This window comes from Nematolebias whitei, chromosome 6, assembly GCF_014905685.2.
Source record: "Nematolebias whitei isolate Nwh7 chromosome 6, NemWhi1, whole genome shotgun sequence".
In the NCBI taxonomy this organism is placed as follows: domain Eukaryota; kingdom Metazoa; phylum Chordata; class Actinopteri; order Cyprinodontiformes; family Rivulidae; genus Nematolebias; species Nematolebias whitei.
Window position 1 is genome coordinate 36285795 of NC_056503.1, and position 5200 is coordinate 36290994.

Sequence of the window (5200 nt, forward strand, 5' to 3'; positions counted from 1 at the left end):
CATATATACTGTGTGTATATATATATATATATATATATATATATATATAAATATACATACATACATACATACATACATACATACATACATACATACATACATACATACATATCTGATAAACAATTGCCATATTTTTCGGACTATAAGGCACACTTAAAATCCTTTAATTTTCTCAAAAATAGACAGTGAGTCTTACAATCCGGTGCACTTTATGTATTATTTCTGCTTGTGCTTACTCACCTCAAACTGATTTTATGTGGTACAACTGAATAATGTTGAGAGTTACGGTGAAAGAGTTGAATAAAGTTTTACTAATCTGGCTGTTTGTTTTTTTTTATCTTAATGACAATTATAATCTGGTGAGCCTCATGTATGAAAACAGACCCATCCACTGATATAAAGCCTTATAGTCCGAAAAATATGGAATTGCAAAAAATATTGGAAGTTTACATCTCAAAATTATAGAATCAATTAGACTTGAATAAACCAAAAACATTTCTGAAGTTAGTTTTGTTTTATTTTTTTTGTCAGACAAACTTCCATTTATTTGCATGGAATGGACTTAAAAATTAACCTGGAGCCTGCCCTTTGTGGGGCACTCATCCTTTTGTGGATTCACCTTCCAGCTTCTGGTCTTGTGTCTAAATATAATATAAGATGCACAGACTAGCTGTTAGCCAACAAGATTTAAATAAATAATAATTAATGTTTAAAGATATTTTATTATTTGTAAATTCACAATTTTATCCAAACTCTGTTGAGTCATGATTGGTTCATGGAGGTATGTGACATCATGTTTTCTCATCTAAATTATTATTATTTTTTTTAAAGTGTGTTCCACAAAATTGTATGTTCGTGGCCAATTAATTAAGACCCGTGATGTGAATGAATAGTAATAATTATAACAATATTAAAAATATGTTGTCAAGAACAACATACGTTGTGGTGATCAAGCTAAAGCTCCATCTCACAAAACAGAAAGGCAATCTGCTGCATCTTCAATAATGCACTTAGTGTTGCTCTTCAGAACTGGAGCGAGGAAGAGGGATGTCAGAATAAACAAAACAAATTAGGCCTAATTGTGTCTAAAATTAGATGACTGCGAGGCAGGAGGATTTGTAATGCCGAATGAGGAAGTGGATGAAAGCGCAAATCAAGTCAAGATCATTGAGAGGTGAGTAGCCCTGCTCTGCCAAGAAAAACTGTTTTAGGGGTAAAAAAAATATTAAAATAAAGATTTCACCCCCACTCACGCACACACACCTCAAGGTTACATGCAACCAAGCTCTGTGCAGCAAATGAAATACTCAAGGAAGACATAAGTCTCATTAAGACCCATAAAGGACATCCCTAATAAAATCCTCAGCCTGACATGCAAGAGCTCTCCAGTGATGGCTGATTAATTGCCAGTGCAAATGAAAGCATGAGAGAGAGCCTGGACTCGGTGGCTGTAATTTATCCTCTCCTGTCCTGTCTTGTCCTCGTAGCTGGGGGAGATGGCCCAGGGAGACAGGAGATGGAGAGTGGGTGGCTGCTCGGGAGGAGGGAGGAGTGGGTGCAGGGTATCAAGCTGATATTAGGTGGAAGAAAACCATGTTTCGGTGGCCGGTGGGATCATTTGTTTCGATTGTCTCAGATATAACAAGCCGTGTGCGTTGACATCTGGGTGTCTGAACGAGGCGAAAGGAAAAACATAAAATAAAATAAAATTCCGAGCAGGTCAGGCTGATAATAATGACATGGTCTGTGAAGAAATACGGCATGATGACCTAAAATATATATTCTGAGCAGTCATACATCACAAGTAAGGACTGGGCTACTTTATAGCAGCTTGCTCTGTAATCCATCAGTGATAACATCCGTGCTGATTCCCAGTCAGGATATACGTTTCTACATTTCATCATCCCCTTTTGTCAGATCTGTGTTGGTGATTTATAGAGCGGCTCCGATGCCAGGAGAGCGCACTTGTCAAACATTTGGATAATGAGTGAGTGATTATTCCCATAAAAGACTTTGATGCTTTGCCTTTGATCATCTCTGAATGAGACTAAAGTGGATTAATCAGCGATGAGGATGGCTTTAAGAACAGCCGGTGATGTATGGGGCTGCCGCGCCCAAGGTCATAAGACAGACATGGGGGTCCAAGGACAATCTGGGCCAGGATAATACCCAGCTGAGGTCTGACACACCTGCCCCCCCTCACTGGCTGTGGTATGTAAAGGGACAGGGACGACGGCTCAAGAAGAGGAGGAAAAATGAGCAAGAAAAACAACAATCCCTTCCAGATATTTTTTTAATGAGTTGGAGATCCCGCCGTCCTATAAGTAGTTTATCATATAAATTATAAATCTTCACCTGGATGGATGAGAAACGATTTCAAATGTGACGTGGCACAGCTCTTTAGTGTTACTGCTGGCGTTTCATTTATTTCCCCTCTATTAGAACCTGGAAACAAGCTCTTTCTTTTTATTATGAGAAAAATGTATTTTCGTTTCCAGCTCCACTAAAAATAAGTACCCTGCCATTTAGCTTCTTCTGCTTCAGTGCCATGACAACAAAGTTTAATGTAAACAGCTTAATCTGAAGATCATCTGGTCATATAATGACCGGAATGCTGTATACTGTGTCAACAATTGTATATATTTTCAAGCTTAAATTTCCCACTTTATGTACTTTACTAATGTCTGTTTCTCATTGAATATTTTACATTTCCATATTGTACCTGAAAGCAGCACAGAGGGCAGCTCTTCTACATAGTGCAAGTATCTTGCAGATCTTGTAATTATTAACACTGTTCAACCAAAAAATAACTTCCGATTAAATGTAAAACTAAAGTAATACTTGTGTTGCAAATGAGCTACCAGTTCAAGTTTTAACTAAGCTGAAATCGACTTAGTTGTAGCCATTTTTGTGTTGGCTAATGAAGTTTAGCTGTGGCAGCCATCTTTAATTAGACTGACTCCGAATGTCAATTAGTTGTAGGTGTCAATTTGATGATTATTTTCTTTAAGGTTCATCTAGATTTATTTCTTTTATCCAATAACCTGTTGAGTTTGTTGCTTCATTAGATTGGCATCAGCAGTCAAACCTGAGATTTGGGGAAAGTAATGTACAAATCTGGTCCTCGAGGGCCACTGTCCTGCATGTTTTAGAGGTTTTTCTGCTCCATCACAACTGATTTGAATGAATGGGTGATGGACTGGCTTCTGCAGAACAGAAGAGGCGATTCAACCTTTGAATCAGGTGTGATGGAGCAGAGAAACAAGTAAAACATGCGAGATAGTAGGCACTGAGGGCCAGGTTTGGGCACCCCTGTGTTGGGATCTGGTCATGCTACATGTTACATGCTACTAAAAGCTGGAAAATGACACATCTGCTTGCAGATGCTATGGTGAGGACAATTGTTCCCATTTTTCCTGCAACCATAGTAACAATTCTGTTTTTTTTTTTTGGTTATACGATTTCTTATTCAATTATTTCTCTGAACAATTTGTTAGAACTGTTTAAGGACAAACAACATCAAGCTTTTTTAGTCAAAACTTGCCCGCCGTAAAATGAAAAGGTGGAAAACTACAACTTTGACATTTTTGTGTTTCAAATTCGCTTACAGTATTTCGATTAATGGGTTGCTATGTTATAAGAAATCTAAAAAGCTTCATTAATTATGAAGCCATCTGAACTCAAAGTTGCTAAAGTTAATTTTATTTATCTATGTGTGTATTTTAACATATCAGGTCATTATGTATTTATACTAGAAATCAGATGTCTTTTCATTTTAATTCAGATGTCTGACTTTTAATTATCACCATTTATTTCTGAAGCTTAAAACGCCTGTGAATGCGTTGAATGTCTCAGTATACATCATGATTGCATTCCATAATTTTGTATTAAGAGAGTCTCATATATGAATGTCAACAACTAATTTTAATGTTTTTAATTCCATCATCTTCATATTCATTCTGCAGCTCATTTCCAGTTTGTCGACTCAAAGTCAAGAAAACCTTTTTATTTTTTTATGCTGCCACAGAAAAAGCAGTAGACTGGTGAACTTGTCTTCTGTAATTGCAGCAACCTTTAGGACCTTTACTGCACTTTTTCTCATATATCTCCCCAACTCGTTTCCTGTCAGTTTTGCAGTGTCAATTACCAAAACAAAGACAAAGGACCAGTACGTCGATGTCCCTTGTGGATGAGGGATTTGAATAGTGAATGTTTGTAGTTTTTGAGTTTTGATGAATGATGATGAAGATGAATGTTTTTCTGGACGGCGATAGAACATGAAATCAAGTAAATTTTAATATTTTGGTAGATATCCAAGTGGGAAGGAGTTACTCTGGGTATAAGAACAAAGGTAGTTTCTTTTTCTTGTCTGGGACGGCGCTGAGTGACAAATCCTGGCGAGTGGAGGGAGCAATTTTATCCACAAATGGGCACAATGGCAGAGTCATGGGGTGGCCAGTGGGGGTCTTGGCCACCACAGATTAATCTTCGGCCAACCCATTCATTTGAAGAAACTATACTTTTAAGCAATATAAAAACTAAAAAGCATATTTTTCTCAAATGATCGGGTGGCTAGTATCATATAGTCCCTCGCTACTTTGCGGTCCGACTTTTGCAGACTCGCTCTTTCACGGTTTTTCAACGGTGGTCAACTTTAATATTACTCACCTGATTACGACAGTATGGGATAAAAAGTTAACGACAAAATACTTTGGACAGGCGCCACTATTCTGTAGTTTTCTTTCAATAAGCCCACACTGTAATGCCATTCTAAAGAACTACACTACCCAGAAGCCAACTGTGCTTCGGGGTGCTTCTTTCTGCCGAAATGGAGGGAAAGTTTTGCAACGCAAATCTACGCTATCTATTAAACTCACTGAACTGGCAGGAAAGTTGAAAATATTCCTGAACCTGGACTCGTCCTTCAAGTTGTATCTTCACTGGTGAGTAGCTGGGCTGCAGTTGATCTGGACTCAGTGTGACCCAGATCCTGGGGGCTGCAGGCAACAGACTGTGGCGGGCTTCAGCTTGGTTCTGGTCACGCAGTGCTGGTCTAGACTAGGCCAAGGTTAGGGATGCATGATATTGGATTTTTGGCCGTTATCCGATATGCCGATATGTTAAAACTTATTTGGCCGATATCCGATACCGATATTTTATATACTTTCCTTTGTCAGAACATAGTCCTCTTATTTAGGCT